The sequence below is a fragment of the Linepithema humile genome, chromosome 2 (genome assembly GCF_040581485.1).
Source record: "Linepithema humile isolate Giens D197 chromosome 2, Lhum_UNIL_v1.0, whole genome shotgun sequence".
Classification (NCBI taxonomy): Eukaryota; Metazoa; Arthropoda; class Insecta; order Hymenoptera; family Formicidae; genus Linepithema; species Linepithema humile.
Genome location: NC_090129.1, coordinates 25785563 through 25805870, shown reverse-complemented (window position 1 = coordinate 25805870; position 20308 = coordinate 25785563). Strand labels below are relative to the sequence as shown.

At 36.2% G+C, this 20308-nt stretch overlaps 1 protein-coding gene across 5 annotated transcripts in view; it reads right to left on the bottom strand.

The window, feature by feature from the left end:
- Positions 1-17820, bottom strand: part of Syt12 (Synaptotagmin 12) — a 34351-nt gene extending 16531 nt beyond the window's left edge. For 4 of the 5 annotated variants that reach the window (XR_010888535.1, XM_067349620.1, XM_012359810.2 and 1 more), the window contains exon 1: positions 17418-17820. The gene's annotated coding sequence lies outside the window, so the exon portion shown is untranslated. The remainder of the gene's footprint in view (positions 1-17417) is intronic. The other variant, XM_012359814.2, reaches the window with a different exon arrangement.
- Positions 17821-20308: the final 2488 nt, after the last annotated feature.

Here is a 20308-nt window from a genome sequence, read left to right as displayed (position 1 = left end):
GTACCACCCGCCATTCCCTTGTTTCACGGCGTTTCCGGTGACGGATGCAGCCGGTAAATACTCATAATTTCCCACTTCCATACGTTTTATTGGAATCTCTCGAAACTAGATGCCAAACGAGGCGGAAATCAATGGCTGAGACAAACCCCTATTCGATTTTCGTGATGGTCGCGGTTCATCGGAGTCTGGTGAGCCGTGCGACATGTACGCAGACGTGCAAGCCCGTCTACGTATTCTCTCAAAGAGTAGTGGTAAACGAGACTATGGTGGTCCCTGCTAGTGAGGGAACGTAATCAGATTTGCGAGAGAGCGACGGGTTCCATCAGCGCTTACAGTGTCTCCACCTTCGTTTCTCTCTCTCTCGCTCTCTGTACAACGGGATTCCCATGTTTCGCCCTGGGCACCATTCATTTTTCAGTTTATCCGCAGCAGTCGTACAGCAAAAAATGGTTGCATTAAATGCCAGACGTACGTGAACATTTTTCAGAACAACGTATCTTGTAGAATATACGAGTAGTTAAAGAAAATAACATTATTATAGAATAGTACAATATTTATCTTGGAGGAAGAAAGCTGAGAATTGTGGAGTAATGAAGCAAAGTACACTGTCCAATGAAAATTACGCTCTGTATGTAACGTGAATTATATAACGACTCATCTAGCGTGATTTTATGCCGTGAGGTGAATGAAGTAGTCAACTGAAAAAATCGATCCACCGTTTCACCTTTACTTAAAAATATACGCACAGGTCGACGAATACGCAAAAAAATTACCGCGATGACATTGTTGCAGCAGAATTGAAATTGTACAACGCAGGAAAAAGATTGCAATTTTCAACATTTATATTTTGCAAAATACTGCGCATGAATAATAAAAATATAGTGTTCATTATTTTATTTATCCGCTCGGATACATCGTGATTTCTCGCGTTTCTCACGCCCTAAATCCGTCGTCGAAAATACGCGACGCGGACGTACATAAGTACAATGTGGCCTTCTTCGCGCCGCGAGACTAAAGCTTTCGTTGCCAGTCCGTCGGCTCCGACTGTCCATTTAATTACCTTGAAAGCTAGGTGGAGACTGAAAGGAGGTTGGCCACCTTCCGGTACGTTAATAATGCACTCCAGATGCATCGCCGTTCGCAGCAGGTGCATCAAGAGGTCTTTGCGGTTCGATGCTCTTTGAGAGATGATAATTTTATTCGGGCTTTAAACCAATGATGAAAATGTGGTTTATCTGATAATGTCGTCGATAAAATGTCCACCGCTGCTCTATTATTTATATTATTTATAACAATAATTTTTCATCAAAACGTAAAAGCAAGGTATCCAATTTTGATGTAGAAAATTGTGATAATGTTACAAAAATTTGATTTTGATTTTTTTTATAAGTAAATCGAATTCGCTTATGGCAACATTGACTTCAAAGTGTTTCTGAAAGCTCAGCTCTTTTCGTTAAAAAGCGCTCCGCGATTTACCGTCGTTCACCTTACCGCGCGGCCTTCGTCCGACTTAAGCGAAGGATATCGCGGAAGCAATTACTTTGTTCCATTATAGCGGAAGAATGATAGAACCCTTGGGACGCGATGCGATTTAAAGTTGTAATCGCCGGTATTTTCATAATCAAGACTATTAAATGTAGAACGGTGCATTTAGTTTTATAAAAAATTTAACAAAAACAAAAAAGAAATACGATAAATTACATATCAATAACATATAATCAATGATAAAAATTAATTAAATTATCTCGCATTTTAATCAGTGAGCTTTATGCCAATGTATTACGTTCGCTTACTAAGCGCGATGCAAATCCTTCCTTCGAGCGGCCGACCGTGCTCTATCTAATTCCACTATGGCGCGAAAAGCTGCTACATAATACGAGAAACCACAAAACATCGTGACACCGTGTTCACCTGCTGCAGCATATAGCGAGATGTTTTACACGCAGCAAAGTATCATTTTTTGATGGTGAACGAATGAGTTCTCGAAAGAGCCCGATTTTGCTCGAAACGATAGAAGTTTTATCACCATTTTTCAGTGAATATTGGCAGTAAACCTTAACTTGTATTTTCATATTTATCAAAAAAAAGTTATTAGCTATTATTATTAAAATTGTCAATAAAATGAAATGATATTTTGCCGTTGACCTCAATGTTAAAATGCATATTTCACCGTTAGTTCACAAAAAAATATAAATATTTTTTTTTTTTTTCATTTTAAGAACACATTACGCAAGGAATTACTGCAGAGTTTTGCTAAAATCCGAGAGAAAATATGTACGTGCGCGATGAGAGGCAAAGATTTATTCATGACACATAAATAACGATCACATGCATGCTGCGCACTTGTAACACTTATCGATTTTGCTGCACGGCACTTTGGCATACTATAACACCGCTCATGATAAGGACGAAGACCACGTTACAAGGCCGACGCGAAAAAAAATCCATATCACTGAATTCCGAAAAAGCTACTCATTTACGACATTTAAACTCTATGAGTCGATAATTGAAGAAAATCCACCGATGAATCGACTGGAATTCGTTCCAGTTCCGCATTGATCAGTCGGCGAAACTGCACGATGTACGTGTATAGGTGTACAGCCGCGCCAGACTACGACTTTTCGATTGGTCGCGGTCACGTAGTTCTATTTTCGGATTCACGCCACATCGTCATTACACATCATCGAATCGATGAGCTCAATTGTGATACTTTGCTCGGTCGTTGGCTTATGCACTCGAATATTTCGCATCATTATTTCGACTGTCGAATGTCAATGATTCGCAATGGCACAACAGTTTATGCACATTAATACGTATCGTATTATTATTGCGAAAAGAATTGGCAACTGTCCTCTTCAATACAAGATTTAATTAATTGACATTATAAGATTGCATTTAAGTGGCAGCGCATTATAAGTTTAAAGAAAAATAAAAAATTTGAGAATCCCTGATATAATTAGCAACGAGTAACGACTTATAGCATAGACCGTGCATAGCAACGAAGCTTCGCGGCGACATGCGAGAAAAAGCGAAGCTACGAAAAAAGCATAATAAATTTCTAGCTAATAATTTTCTTCTCGATAAATTGCAACTTTTTTCTGAAAAGTTTTCAAGATTTTCCTGATAGAAGTTGTGCTTTATCGGCTTAGCATCTATATTTTTATAATGTTATTTGTGTCAGATTACATAAATGAAATTATAGTTGTTTGCAAAACGGACATTTTTATTCTACACGCAATGTTTGATAGCGCTTGATACAATTATTCCGTTCTCGGTTGATTTTTCCTTCTCTTTCTAAAAAAGCGGAGGTGCCAAATCAATTACACACGTCTAGATGTTTTTACAAGCCATTCATGTCGAGTGATATCGAAACAATGAAGCCGAGATTACTCTCGCCGTACAAAGTGCAGGATGAACTCATTTCTGCGCTATAATTTGCACCGCTGCTCAAACATTCATGTGCAATAAAAACAATGGTCGATATTGTACGTATAGTGTGTACGCTACATCCATGCAAAATTTATAGTATACTGAATATTATTAGTTGGAAACATTCCGAGTGTTGAAAAACTGCGAAACCACATCTGAGATTACAGCGAGCAGTATGCTTCACAGCCGTGCGTATTTATTTTGCAAATTCCGCCTGGTTATGATGGTTCACGGCGGCGTCAATGTACGGGGAGACACGCGGTAGCAACTAGTACTAGTAGTACGCCGCAATACTGGTTCGACCTATCATGGTACGCAAGGAATATAGCCCGAGGTACGCCAGCTATTGGCATCCCGGCATCCGGGAGAGAGACAAAGAGCTTTAGCCCTAGCCGAGAGGGTATTGGACTATTGGATTCTTCTCTTTTCTCTCTCAATGCTATCCTTCTCTTTTTCTCTCTCTCTCTTTTCCTCTTCGCTCCTCTCGTCTTTCTTAGTTTGCCACCCTCTCGCATCGTCTCTCGTATTTTACTTGTGTTGTCCTGCACTGTCTGAATGAACGGCAAAACTTATTAAGCCACGCCCGCTGGCTGTCTGTCTCCTCGATGCTGCAGTATTTTCCAAAGACGAATAGACAGCTAAATCGCGGTGAACAATAAGTATGATAAATGTTAAACGTGAAACAAATGGAAAAAAGTGCAGAAAATCTTCCAGAGATGAAAAATATAAAAGAAATGTAAAATAAATTGAATTTTAAATCGTTCAGAGTTTGATATATATATATGTTAATTTAATATATTTGATGAGTTTAATATATATATATATATATTTGTTAATTTATGTAACATAATATATCTTTAACCCTCGAACAGCGAAGGTGGGGTGTTTCAGACAGCCCACATGCTTTTTTAAAAAAAAGCAGGAATAAGGCAAACAAGTTTTTTATTTATCTGTAACTATTGTATTTTGAGACCTCAGTCCGAAACCTTCGTCCGTGTTAAATCTCAAACCTTCGCCGTTCAAAGATTAAATATTTTATCATTTACACTCTTTCTTTATGCTATTATTTAAAAATTTAGCCTATTCTTATTATTTGTTACCTACAAATGAATATGCAGCGCTGAAAAAATTATAAAGTTAAATCATGAACTTACATTCGTGTACCGGTCTGGGCATTTGCGTATTTTATTCGTTGGGAAAAGGTGAGAGAGAATTAAATTAAAAATTTCTAAAAATCGTAGCGACGAGAGAGCGCTATACGTTATCAGGAAAATAGCCATACTCGAAAATCATATTAGACGTTAATGTACGAACAATGTCCATGTAATATCCGATCACTGATCCCCACATTGATTAATTTTTGTCTATTCTGTCTTCTTTTTTTCTTCCCATCGCCTTCTGTGCACAGTTGAACGGAAGCGACAAATAACATGCGTCAATGAGAAACGGAAATAATGAACAAAAGGCAGCTTAATGATCCACGACCCACTTCGCTAGTATTTATCAGAATTTCTTTTTCTCTGCACCTCGTCTTATTCTTTTTTTTATAAGACACTCCACGTTTTTTCTTTTCTCCTCTATCTATTTCTCGCACTTTCCTCTACCATTCAATGTGCTCGTTGAAAGGAAAAGATAACGAGTAAAGATGCGAGAATTTTCGTAGCCGCGTCCTTTTCTCGGTGAGATAAATCGAAGGAAAAATACAATACATCAGTCAAGCCTGGCTCACTGCCGTCGACGCACGTTATTTTATTTACTTGATACTTATTTCTATCGGACCTCCTAAGATAGATGATCCATGGCTTCTTATAAATTTATGAAAAAAATGTACTATCCATGCAGGGTCGGATGTACGATTTTGTGGCCCCTAAGCTATGATCTTAAGGAGGCTTCCTCTTATTAACAAAAAATACATTTTTTTAAATCTTTTCTATACTAAAAAGGCCCCCTTATAATGTGAGGCCCCTAAGCTGTAGCTTATCTAGCTTATATGTAGATCCGGCACTGTATCCATGTCAAAAAAAGGATGCGTTACCTAAATTATTCTGACTATCTTGTCAACATTGTACGACTAACGACGATTTTTTAATTTGTTACACTGAAGATGGCCACGTCCGTTAGGCCGAAACATATGTAATGTTATAATAAAAGGAAATTTGAGCAATTATAACTAGCTCCGGCTCTATCAGCTTGTTATTTTTCGAAATCAATTATATTCGTAGGACTGTTAAAATCTTTGAAGCACAGAAATGTTGTTAAGAATTTTTGCCATCGATTTTAAAACAAGATTTACGTCGACTATGGCTAAATGAAAAGTATCTAACAAGTTTTCTTTAAGTCTCTAATTGTTCACGTAAGATTAAAAACTAGAATAACTTATGCAATTTCTTAAGTATTATCTAATATAGACTTTTCTTTATAAAATATGTAATATATAATGTTGAGGGCATCCTTTCCTACCTTCAAATATAATAGAAACTGTTAATTAATAGCGTTTCTCTTCGTTAATTAAATTGTCGGCTGTTTATTTAATTGATAAAAATTTATATTTTAAGCGCTCGGGATCGCTAGCTCGTTTAGTTCGGCTAGTAACTAGATCTACTGATCGCTTAGCTCCATTACTTGTTGAATGTGAGCTATTGTCTAACGCCGTTTATCCACCCTAAATGGATTTCGAAGCGAACCAATAAGACAATAAGCTCGCACAAAGGTGACTCCTCTCTCCAGCACAATGATTATATTCCCTGTGTACTATCCGCGCGATTTGTAGAGAAATTGAGTTGGGACACCCAGTTGAATGATCTGATGCCGAAATGAACAAGTGAGTTTTGTAAAGAATTTGGATTAATATAAAGTTGTTATAAAATATTTTTTTATAAATATTATGATTTATAAATTGTAATATCTATTTCATACCATTATGTAATATAAATAATATAACAATTTTCTCAGTGACAACCAATATTGAAAATTGTTTCAATAACTTTTTTGGAGAATAAAATATCACTCTTTTTCCGAGGATATTTGTGATAGGTTCACATATTTTTTCTAAAAAAAAAAACGTCACAATTCATTGCAGATCCGAATTTTTTTGATATTTTACGTCAACTTTTATTCTGTGTTAAATGCATTTGCCTCACATATTTGTCTCACATCGTTGACAATTTGACGATGACTAATCTCAGTGATAAATCATTGTAACTCAGCTGTTTTAGTTCCGCAAAACACAATGATTACGTATACCGCACGTGGAACAAATCAATATTGACAAAGCCTCGTCTTATTCAATCGTTTGATAATTGTCATTAGATGCACAGCACTACGCGGCATTGTCCAAAGTTTAGTTTCCATTCTGAACAATACCGATTGTACATGTAAAGATAATGCCATAAAAGCTCGTTGCGTGCTCCTGTGAGATAAGTTACTTGTCCTGCAACGGATTCAATTTCAAGTTTCCTGCCAGAGACAAAAGCCAGCTAAATTCGAAAGGACTTCTGGCAAACCGACAGAGCTTCTTTATAATTCTATGCATTGTGCACACATTCTGAGAAAAGTATCTTAAATAAATTCAGAGTGTATGATAGAAATCTAGTGCTGTTCGGAACATTCGTAAAATTATAATTTATATTTACATGATGAAGAAACCGGCTAAATTTATTCCGAGAAATAATAAATACGGTGTATTTCCCAATATTTACTCATTAAAAAATAAAAAAAATGTTATTAATTATCACGTGTAAAATATTATATATATATATAAAGAAAATTTTTAATTTAAATTTAATTAGAATTTTTTATAGCGTTAAAATTTCGCTGAAAATGCGTAACAATTTTCATGTCAACATTTTACATTTCAATTTACATGATTTTATGAATGCGACAACAATTATGGCACATGGTAAATGAAAATTTTCTTTTCGTTCGTTATTTCTAGTTATGTCATGTCGACAGCTGAAGATCATGACATAACAGTCACGTTGAATATTCGAATCAATGAATTATCTAGTATTTCGGTTTATATCCTTTCAATCGTTTTTATCGAGTTCTTTCAGAGAGAAAATGATGCATGAAATAATTCATAAATATAATATTATAAATTAATTTTGTTATTTGTTGGCTTTTATGCGTTTCTTCATCGCAATTGGACGGATGGTATTGATGATATCGATGAAATCGTGTTTTTTGATACCTTCGTATTATTTTCGATTCGGTATAAATACGATGTAAAAAAACAAAGGCGTGTCATATGCACTTTGACGCTTTGACATTTCAAATTTAATTTTATATTTTTATTTATTCAATTCGCTAGAGGCACACGCTCGCTACTGCGCGCTACTCCCGTTCGCAAAATTAATAATTTATAATCCGTTTATAAGAGAGTGCATTTTAGCGCACATTCTACCATGTGCTAAAATTCACTCCGTTAAAATCGAAGAGCTTTACTGTACGGCGAACAATACGATTAGCTGGCAGCACGGGTTTAAAAATTAAAATTTTGGATAATTTAAATTTCGATTTTTACCCACGAAAGATTGAAATATCAAATAGTCATATCAAATATTTTCAATTTTTCTACTTTATTTTCAATAAAATTTTAAATCACATTTTTCCGGAATTTTCATCCAATTTTCTTTTCTCTGCCGATTTTGATTCGTGATTAAAATCGCCGTATCAATGTCGTTTAAAAATATTGAAATCAATTTTCTCTGGTGATTTATATCAAGAGAGCAAGATTATCGAACGGCATGCAGACATTAGAAAAAGATAATCCGAGATACCCTAAGTTCGCTTTTATCACAAGGACAACCAAAAAAAAGCAATAGGTAGATTGGAGCTCAGAAGGATGGAAATATCCGTCGCGCTAGAAAACGATTTACTGAAAATCGAATGCAGGAGAGCTTTTCGCGAACGTGACGGTTACGTTTTATCGGAAAACTTTTCGGTGGTGCAGCACAAACGCAATTTGCTGGTAATTTTATGACGTTACGTGCGCGGAGTACGCAGAAATGCAAGGGCATTGGACTAAGAGCTTGTACGTTACATGTGTCGCATTGATGCGTACAGTAGCGACGAACCGCGCCAAACGTGGTATTCTACCTGCAATGCGAGCAGGCAACGAAGATTTGTCGTAGCACGAAAAAAGCAACTCGAGATTCTTGTCAAATTCGCTAAAAATATCCAAATGTTTAAATATATTTTAGTCTCGATGTGTTAATAATTTCTAAAGATTCTAAGTTAAAATTCTAAATTTAAAGCAAAGAGGTTGAAAGCAAAGAGCTTTCGGAGCTTATAAAATTAATTTTTAGAGAAGTAAATAATCAAGTTAAAAGTAACAAATCAATAAGTAGATAATCAAATCATACACTCAAATTAATTTTAGCAGTTATTTTAATAGCAGCTATTTACTTAAATTATAAAAATTAATTAAATTATAAAAAAAGATTCAATTACAAAAATACATCGAGTCAAAATCGAGAAGTTAAAGCAAATGATAATCTTTCTTCTGACGTTGATTTGCTAAGAAAAGACCGACTCTAAATTCAGAGCATAGTAAAGTTGAACTTACAAACTTCCTCCATATATTTTTAAGTACGATACTATTTTAATATCTTTTAAGTAAAAAATAACAGTGAATTGAATTTGCAGGAATTTTGGTGTATAAGCTCTTCATTGATTTTATCCCTAGTCATTTGTCCGACAAGACGCGAATGTAAATGTAATACAATACCATGAATATATATATGTATTGTTATAAGTCGCCTGTCGTGCGAAGCTTGCTAAAATCCCGTTCACTACAAAGCCGAAGCCGAGACGTTCAAAATACATCAAAGTATCCCCTTTTGTGCCGTCAAAGATGAAGTCTCCTGTGCTTGCCTAGCGTACAGTTGTGAGATGGGCTGATGCGATGTAATCGAAGAACTTTACAGTTTCTCTTTCAGACGTGTTCGCGAACAAGCTTCTTATATAGAAGATGCTTAATAACTAAGTAACCATAGCCAAACGTGCTTTTATATCACTTTTGCAAGCCTTTCAATTACGACCTTACAAAATTCGGTGGAAAATGAAAAGAAGGATTAACCGGGATTACAGATTTGATTTTTCATCAACGAGATTAGAAAATTGTCTGATCAGTAATATTCTAGATCTCTGTTTATTATTCGTTTTTTATATGTATGTAATTGACGATATTACATGTGCGTGTAAAGGTAAATGTGCCACGATTGACGTAGAATTTCACATATACCCGTTAAATGTCAGACGAAATTGAACGATGCTCAATAGTAATTACGAGGTGCTAGATCTGTCAGAACGTAATGAGATCTTCGAAATTAGTTGTATCTATAGCTATAATCATGTACTGCTATCTGTCGACAGGGCATCCGTGATTGAAGCCATTCATGCTGCAGATAGGGCGTTGGCTTTAAGATATTGACAATATCAAAGACGCATAATATAATTATCATATGTACAATATTACAATGATTACAGTAATTGCTTGTTTGCTGAACATTGGATATTTGTTAAAATATCAGCTCTAACTGCATAAACTAGTACAAAAATCAAATCCTCGTAAATTAAAATCGATACTTTTTATCACAATAATTTTTTAATGCAAATATAAGAAGAATTGTAAACTGTTACTTAAACTTTGCTTCGATAAATATCTTTATATAGTGACAAATAATCTGTTGAAGGCAAAATATATATTCAATTTTTGTAAATTGATTTTCTTTCTTAAAAATAGACAACCGAGCTAGTGAAAATCGAGGATTTAAAAACCTGGCCCTTATAAATTTGAATCTTAGGCAACGATTCTGGGAAGAAACGTTCCTACCAGAAACTTTTTGATTAACAGGCAGCCAGAGAAAAGGAAAGGGAAATAAAACGTCACTACCATGCAGCGCTGGCATCTGCATTATCGATTATGGCGTATTGTAATGTGTATGTAAAAACGTGGCTATTTAAATACATAAAACCATGGTCTGCAGGTGACAAATAAAATTTCAACACTCAGTAATGGAAAAATCATTGCGCCACCGCGTTGCTTTTATACTCAATGTCCACGTGTAGCCACGTGTACACGTGTCGCATTCGGTCAATCCCACCATTGTTTACTCAGCAAGCCGTCGATCGCTCACCGACTCTACCTGTTCGACTCTTTGTTACTGCAACATTTCATTTGGCCGGAGTATCGGCATGCGTCCCACCCCGCCCGTAGGAAATACCGTCATTGTTCGCGCTATTGCAAATCTACGAACGGCATAATAACGTTATCTCTCTATACTGCAACCAATCTCGGCCGCGGGCGGCTTCGCGGTGCGGCCGGCTGTGCATTGTTCGTAGGTAGTTTTGCGTGACGAACCAGAAGCGAAATGCAAAGAATTTTCGGTGCAGCACGTCGAAAGCCACTCGGCCGTTCACTCTGTGCTCTTGTGTGCGGCCTGTAACTTCACAAAGGACTTCCATCCGCGGTTAACTCTCGAATCTGGAAGGGTTCTTCATCGCGTCGTTGGCAGGAAAATGAAATTTATAGCTTTTCCTATTCAGTAGAAAAATAGGCCTCATTGCTTACTGAAGCGCAGAAAATTTTTACTAGAAAATCCGATGTAGTAAATCTAGAAATTTAGAACATTGAAATATGATTCTGACTTTATAAAAAGATATATGTATATAAATTTTTATGATAAACATAATTCTTTTTCTTAAAATTCATACAGAACTTTATAAGTATAGCAATTAATTTTATAAGCTGCGTTTATTTTGAGGATTTATAAAATTGAAAGCAATGAGCATTTCATATATTTTTGATTTTCCAAAATTTTTCGATAAAATTGAAATTGCTATTATTTTTTTCCTATATAATATTCACATAAACAATTCAATAACACAAACTTCGTTATACTACTTTGTATCGGTTTAAACGAAAATTCGAAGTGCACTTCGATTGTGCAAAACCGATAGGTTGAAGGCGAACCCGCGTGACAGAGTGTAATGAGCGATAACAACTGAACGACAACTGAAACCGCATGTAATTTACACGTGAAACCACACGAGTTAAGTGAATCCGTATAGAGAGACATGGGCGTATTGCCGAGAGGATTTCAGGATTGGCTGCAGAGACGAGATAATGTCGTAGTCGTTCTTGCTATTGCAGTCACTATGTGCAGCTGCATAACGCGCGTCTATATAATACGACAGCTATCATTTCACGTGGGTGAAGACATGCGTGCGTGAAATCGAGAAACTCAAAATCCCCAACAAACCGATATGAATCGCTGATTTGAAGTTTATGAAGATTTTCCCTAGTCATCAATTTGAATATCGAATCAGCTACGAAGAGAGAAAGCTTTATATCGTAAAATTTGGATTTCAATCAAGTCGAATCTCAAAGTAAATTGAAGACTCTCGTGAGCTTTTTCCTCCCTTCGCACACTACCACCAAACGCTCTTTAATTTTGTTTTCCTGAATTTTTACCAATATTTATTTTTATGACTAATTTAATAATTTGTAAATGTTATAATTATACATTTTATTAAAAAATGTTGAATTTATATAAAAAAATGTGCAACTTCTGACTTGTATCTAACTTTCTTTAATCTACTTTGGAAGATTAAAACTGGGGTAAACAGCTTAGGAATACACATTAGATGCGTCGGAATAGACCGTCGAGGCTTAATTAAACATAAATTTGCGATTGTATCCTCTTTACAATACAGTAAAAAGGTGAAATAGCGGAGTGAATACCAACATTTCTCGCGAAACTACTAGATATAATTATTTCTGATAATTAAAAAATTTTAAAAAGCAAAGAATAAAAAATGATATATTCAAAAAGGTATAAAAGAAATAAAATTTTGAATTTGCCACAGTATGACTTATAATCTATACTGATCGTAAAGTTTGTAAATCTGGAAATAGGAAATATTACGTGAGCAAAACGATCAATAATAGCGAACATGAGATCATCCTGCAGTACTGAAAAAAAAAGAAATGTACACGCAAGAATGATATCGTACTTAAGTAGAAAAGTTTCGTTTATCGTCGGCGAAGGCGATTATGCGCAGCGTGCGCATCTGTGTCACGCGCGCGAACACCTGCTCTTCCCGAAGAGCGCCGTATTTCTATAATTTCCTTTTTATCATGCCTAAGACAATATATCTTCCGTCCTGTAAATCCCGTGTCGCGTAATTCCGTCGCCGGTACACACGGTCGAGTTTAACGGTGAAGTCGGACGATTCGATATCACACGTATAGTTGCGTAAAGCTTAATCCGCGTCTGTCATACATGTTCCGCAGGCTCGCAGATGACGATTTAGATCGGCTGTGTCCGGTTTTAAAGCGTCGTCGTGCTCTCGACACTCGATTCCACATCGCGTCAACAACGCAATGCGACATTGTATCGCGCGCCCGGGGTTTGATATCACCATTACGTTTCCGACGATGCTACTTTTGTGAATCGATGGATGCACACAAACGCGCGGCAGCACAGATGGATTACGTATGCAGAAAGCACGGCGACCTCCGTCCGTGTTTTACACCTCTCGCCAAATGTGCGCGTTTCGCGTTGTTCCGTTTATATTCACGTACGCTCTTTCGCAATTTTATTTCGCATTTCGCTGCAATTGAAAGCTCAAAAGAATCTCCTGCATTTTTCCAGAAAAATATAAATTATTATATACATAATAAATTATGCAGGAACTATATAATTCACAATATTCTGATGTACTATATTTCTTAAGCATCTACATTTTTTACCGGCTCTAATGGATCTTGCATTGGCTGGCATCGCGTCAAATTGGATTTCTTTCAGCGGCAGCTGCAGTTGCATGATCTGAGTGCTTTTTCTTTAAAGGAAACTGCACATAACAGAAAGGAAGGATCGCACTCTGTAATTCTTTTTCCTTTTTTTTATTAACGAGAAAAAGGATAGCGTTGAAATCGAGCCCATCTTGCCAATCAAGTATATTCTCTTTTTCAAAATTCTTTTCTACTTTATTCGCACTTAAAATTTTCTTTTTAAATTCTTAATCACTTGTATGGAAGTGTAAGTGCATATGTATGACCGCAGTGCACGAGCTCAGGCCCGTGGGTTTGCTAAGCCCAAATGACTATGCGGTTCAGCTATCTTTGTAGGTTCTCTGCAATTTTGATGCTTATATGTGCATGCTGCAATCTGACGGAAGTGCATGGAACTTATTGTACTTGTTGTCTGTTCAATGATCTTTAAGCTTTAAAGCTGTTTGATTGTAAAAGGATACGTTAATTCGACACGGCAATTTACGCTACATAAAACAGTCGTGCGTTAAAATTTCGAAAGTTATTGCACAACCATTATTGTATTTTCTGTGAAAATTGTGTAAAGTTACGTTTAATTACTAACATGTTAATTACGTAACCTTTTGATAATTATCCGTATGAGAACAAGTATGAAATGTTAAACCGGCTATCATGTTTTCGCATTTAATAAACAAAATCCGACGTAGCTTCACAGTTCGCGTTTTGCAAAGGAAAACTTTCTAGATCACTCAAATAAAAAGCAATCTAAAAGCGTTATTTGTTAAAATTTAAAATATAAGACGCTAAGCATATCGTTTCAGTTGAATTTACTGGTAATTTTCTCATGTTTTGCCTCTTTACGCTGAACTTAGTGTGCCATATATTACATGATTCACCGGATTTTCTTTACATTCCCTTTATTTAACGTCTCTGTTATCTTCAGTCTAGCTCTCTCGTTTTCTGGTCGGCGCATTAAATGATTACATTCAGCAATTAACGCAACACGGGAGTGACTCATGTGTAGCGTAACTTCGTGCTTAGCGAAGCAACCGATATAAAAGAAGTGTCGTTTTTATAAAATCCCGCGTACGTCAATGTGTCAAAACGAACGTGTGTTCGCTGCTCGTCAAACTTTGTTAAACTTTGTTACACGATTATCAGCGATAAATCTTAAATCAGAGAAATAAAAGCTCTATCTTTGCTGTTGCGACCGGCGTTGAATTTTCACGGCAGAACTCGACACACAGCGGTCGGATTCTCTTGAACATTTATTAAGTTATATCTTGGGCGCTTCATCACGCTGTTAGTATACGAAGAAAAGTTGTGTAAAGCACTTACAAGAAAACATCTTCTAGTGAATAAACGTGGGGTAAACTACACAATTATCGGTCATTTATATCTGGTTTCAGTCGTGGAATAATCATTAAATGCAATGCATGACTGCATGATTGTATTTTTCTTATTGCTAATTTTGTACAACAATAAAATAACAACAAAATTTGTAAATAGTTGAGATTCGTTTCGATTGCAAATAATGAAAAAGATGCAGCGACTGATTAACTTATTCATTGCATCGATAAATTCTGTAACTTGCCGATAAATAGAAAAGTTTATAAAAAATGTAGCCCGCTAAGAAATATGTAAAAGACAACTAAATTTAAAAAAAGATGATAAATAACTTTGTAAAGCTAAAAATTTCTAATCTTTAAAACTATCAAATTATTTAAAATGTTTAACATTTTTTTCATCTTTTATTTATTTTACTTGATTTTTAAATATATTTTTGAAATAATTTTTTTGAAGATTAGGAATTCAATTTTGCAGAGTTAATCCCGCTCGTTTACTTTTAATCAATCTTTTTCCCGGTGAAATCCGAGAACAAATGCATTGTATTATACACGCGCTCTACATCACAGAAGTCGATTATACCCTTTCTCTCCTTTTTTTAAAATCATATAGGTCACGCCTCGATAGTGGAGCTAGAGCACTCGTGATGACGGGGGTATAGATTGTGAAGCACGGACGACTCTCCAGTTCGAACATTTGTCGATTCGCTTGACGCGCGTGTACGAGGCAGACGCGTGTAAAATAAATAAAAAAAAGCGCGGTTTTGAAATACTAAAATCGGCTTTGCAGTAAATTCGATGGCGTTTGAGATCTAACGGATATATCGAGAACACGCTCTCTCGACCGTAATTGCTCCGCATTGAAATTGGATATCACGACGAGACTTGACACTGCGTGCTTGAAACGCGCTCGTGCTTGTGTGCAATGTGTAACTCTTAAACCGTTTACAAATAAAAGTTGTACATTGAATATTCAGTTAAAACACGTGTTGCAAATTATGTGAATTCTAAGGTTATTTTAATTAAAATGTAAATAATAATATTATTTTAATTAATTTTAATTTCTACGATCGTTGTGTAAACAAAGTTTGTATTAATTATTTACGTTACAATTTAAAGAAAAACGTTTAATCATTACATACGTCATTTTGATGCCGACTCTATGAAAACATGAGTAACTATCTTGCATTACTCTCTTTAAGGAGAGGCAGACTTTTTAGTCAGACATAGCAAGCTAAAGAAGAATGCGCGCGCGCGCGAGTTACGTTAGTAACTGATTCACTTTTCAGTCATATTTTCCTTCAGTTTTCTCTTTTTGTAACAACTTTGACATCTTGTAAAAGAATGTTAACTTGGTATTTAAAATTGCGAACGTATATCCTTTGTGGAATATCGCTGCTCGTTATTCTCTAATTTTCTTTCTAATTTTTATGGGGTTATTCCATAAATATTAATTAAAAACAACCGGAGGTTTAAGAGGAATCTCTAGTTAAAAGGAAAATAAATCTCAATTGACTTTAATTAATATTTATAAGAATAGGTCATAGATACAATTCGGCTGGCTTATAGATCAATTGACATTTAAATGCAACATGTACTTAAAACCGCTCCAGTGTTCAAATGAACCGTATTACATATTCAGTGGCTGAAATTTGAAATACAAGAGCGGTTGAATCGCATGGGATCGCGCGGCGGTCATTCATCGTTAAAAGGACGCACGTATAATTGCTCGGAAATTATAAAGACGGCCGTGCAGAGTAATCGAGAGAACGTAAAAGCCGAAAGGATATTCTCATTCGTGTTATAGAGAAAAGAAGATAGAGTTTTCTGTCAAATCAAAAGCATCATAATAGAATTCGCCAAAAGTGTGTAACAATGTATTATAAAAGATGCAAAGAAATATCTTCGTTAAAAAAAAAAAAAAAAAAAAAAATTGATTGCGTCGCGTTATATGCATACGCTCTAGTTATCGCAAGTGAAGATTTCCATGCATGTTTTTTTTACTATAAATATTGATCCAATCCACATTGGACGAGCCATAAACTCGGCTATTCCACGAGACGTGTGCTTATCTTTCGGCTTGGCTTCCAAGTTCATTGATCGTGGTGAGAGGGATTTTGAACGGCGCCGAGATGGAAATAAAACTATGTGCGAAAAGCAGGATGGAGAGAGATACAGCGAGAGAAAAGCATCGCGAAATGGGTTGATCGTAAGCGCCAGCAAAAAGCGATAAGTCGCGTCACGGCGTGCTCTCCTCGCAGATCATATTTAAATCATTTTCTGTTACAGCCTGCGGCAAATATTGTTTTTAATTTTACATACCCGAGAAATGAATTATGAATCATGAATAACAAGTTTCATACTTCTTTGCGGGAGTTGTGCGAATAAATATTGTAAGTCTAAAGCGAAAACTCATGTTCGTAATTTTCTTTCATCTAAACCTATCAAGATTCTCCGCCGATTCATTTCTGGAACGTCTATTTTTAACATCATCCGATAGCTCGATTGTTCCGGCAAACAGCCGAAGATGTAATGCAAAACGACACGCGATGTCACCCATCAGTCACCTCATCGAGAGCATCCGCAAATTGATAGCAATGTGGCAACAGATTTTATGTGTCGTTTTGGCCATCCGCTGTCCGCCGAGCTCCTTAATTAGTCGTCTTCATCATTAATCAGCCGACACGGCGGTACGAGTGTACAAGCATGTAGCGAACTAGCGGGAGAAGGAGAAGAAGGCGGGGGAAGACGGAAGAAAGACAGAGACAAAGAGAGAGAAAGCAGCACGTTTGCAGGGGTGAGTGAAGTGTATAGTCGTGGAAGCGAGCGCGCGGCGCAGTCAGCGAAACAGCAGAATACCGCACCTGATCAATTAAGCTGCTAATCGCGCCCAAATCACTGGTTCACTATCGCCACTATCATCCATCGGATGTGTCCTCCACTATCTCGCGTACCGAGAATCCGACTGCGTGTCCTGCTCGTCCTCCGGCATCGTCCTCCTCGTTCCTTGCGGCTTAGTCCTTCTGCTTTAGGATCTCTCCTCGCCTCGACGTCAACTGGACAGCGGTGGAATGTGTGAGAAACCGACAAGTCAGGATGCGACAGACCAGTTTGACCTTTTACCGGGGACTGTCAGTGTCGAGGCGGCGGCGGCGGCGGTGGCAACGACGAGCACGAGCGCGACGACGACAAGCTCGCGAGCTTGCGCGATCCTCGCACCTCGCACGACTGACCGAGGCCTGGAATCGGGGCTTGCCTGCCACCCTTGCCTCTGCCATGAAGAGCGGCGCCACGAGCGCGGAGAAACTACCCCTTTTGGATTCGGATTTGCTTCGTGGAGCGGCGGAGGCGCGGGGCGAGGATGAGGACTGCGCCGCATCGCAGGATGACGATATATCGGGTGGCGCAGAGCATGAGAAAGCTCCTCCGTTCAATCGCACGCGCCCTTAGCACCCGCCGAGAGACTCTTGCGCGTTTTCGGCGCGCCCAACGTGTTAAAAATAATGCCAACTGTCAATAGGTTGATGCTTGACGCTTAATATTTAACGCGTGACATTTCCACCCGACACTTCTGCCAATAGCGCTTTCTTGCGTCAATAGCGTCTTTCTTTCTCATCTAACGTTCGAGAGAGATTCCTCGCGACTTCCCCGTTTCTTTTTTTTTTTTCATGTTACTTTTGCAACTCCTATCGGACATAAATGTCATGTAATAAATGTCAGATATAAACATAACTTAAAAAGCAATTATTAAATTGTCATAAAATATTGTAATAAATAAGGCGAGATTGTGTAGAGGTTTCTTTAGGTCTCTTAGGTCGGATGAATAATTTCCGTCTTATCTTGCGTTCGATGTGTGTTTGTTCTTTTATATGTTTTTTCGATTTGCGTTCAATCTATTATTTGTATGCTAATGGAATTGCTATCGGACCTTATCCATCTTACTGCGGATTTCCTTACCCTACATTCTCTTTCCCCACCCCATAGCGGCGGACTCATGATTTCTTTTTCTCATGTCTTTCTTTGTAGGGCAACCACCTGTAACTCCTTTGAAACAGGCGTTCCAAGCTGCACGCATTCCCGTCCTCCTTCAACTACGTTTAACTCAATTCTGGTGCATCCTTTTGCGCCATTTCACATCCTTTAAATCTATCTATATTCTTGTAAAATAATCCACAGAAAGAAATCTATCTTTTCTTGGTTTTTAAACGTTTAATTAATTTTTTGATTGAATATTAAAAAACAGTATACGTAGAATTAACGAAATTTGCTATATTCGTTTTATTGCATTTTACTATCAAAAAAATTAACTTCTACTGTGCTTCCTAAGAATTTTTTATTTAAGAAATTAAATGCTAAATTTAAAGATAATTAATTAAAAAAAAAAATATTTTTAATAATTTTTTAATAAGTTATAATTTCAATAATTTATACAAATTCAACGTTTTCTGTACAAAATGATAAATAAGTGTGAAAAAATACTTCTTGTTTTTTCAAGTTTACGAGAAAAAAAAGTGCTGCAATAAGTTTATTAAAAATTAAATAGATATCTCGATGAAGACATGAATCTTTTTATTTATATTGAAATAATACAAAAAGCACGAGAAATGTATCAACGGTCGAATAAATAATTCAACGAAAGATAGATGCTCCATGTTATTCGCTATCCATAAAATAGAAAGTGACATTTTTATCGACACCTGAGAAAATGGAAAATGCGAAAACTTGACAGGAAATGAAGAGAACGCGTGATGTAGCAACGATGCAATTTACAGTCGTATATTGATAAACAAGATCCATAAAGCCAGACATCTCTAATGCGATTTATTCAACAAACAATGGAGCGGTAAAGCGTAGAGTTATAGATAATCAATTGCATAGCAATTTCGAAATAATAAGAAATTTCTATCAAAACAATCACTAACTGACTGCAAAACGTTTTTTATATCTTAAAAAAGACTTTCTATTTTAAAAATATTTTAATCTTCTATGACAAATTTAAGAAAACAGTCCTAATTTTTTCACTTTGATCTGATTCGTTTATTATTTTTTTTATGCTTTACTGCAATCTTCCCTTTTTTGTAACTATTTTATATTTATACTATTTTTTTCATATTATAGTTAGAAATAAAAATTTCTTAACACCTACAATGAGCTATACTTTTACTGCGAAATAAAGTCGAGTGTCTCAATTACATGCAAATGTGGGTAAGTTCTTAAATATTCACGCGGAGATCCCTGCTTAACATTCCTTTCACATTTTCTCTTTCACATCATCTCGTACATCTCGTATTTTCGTAGCTTCTTTTGTCTCTTAAAGTTTTGCGCTACATCTTTATGAATTTAACAATGAATTTAATGGTGTTGATAGAAAATCTTTATGCTTTTACAAAAGCAAAGAATAATAGTTTCGCGTTTTATCATTTTGCCTTATGTAAATAAATGTAATAAAAACTTGCGTTTTTCAAACTTTCAACGCGTATAGTTCAATGAGCGTTCCTCACATTATTCTGTCGATGCTAATGACGCAAAAGCGTTTTAAGCTGTTAACCTTTTCAATCGCTGTACACAAAGTACGCAGTTTGGGGTGTAATTTTTAAATATTATAGGTCATAGCCAAGAGGGAATTTAGACCTCCGATATTACAAAAAAATAACATGACACATAATATAATAATCACTGTTGTTGATGAAAACATATTGCGAAACCTCCGGAAATTTATCATTATATATTATACGCTTGGAGAATGATTCATATA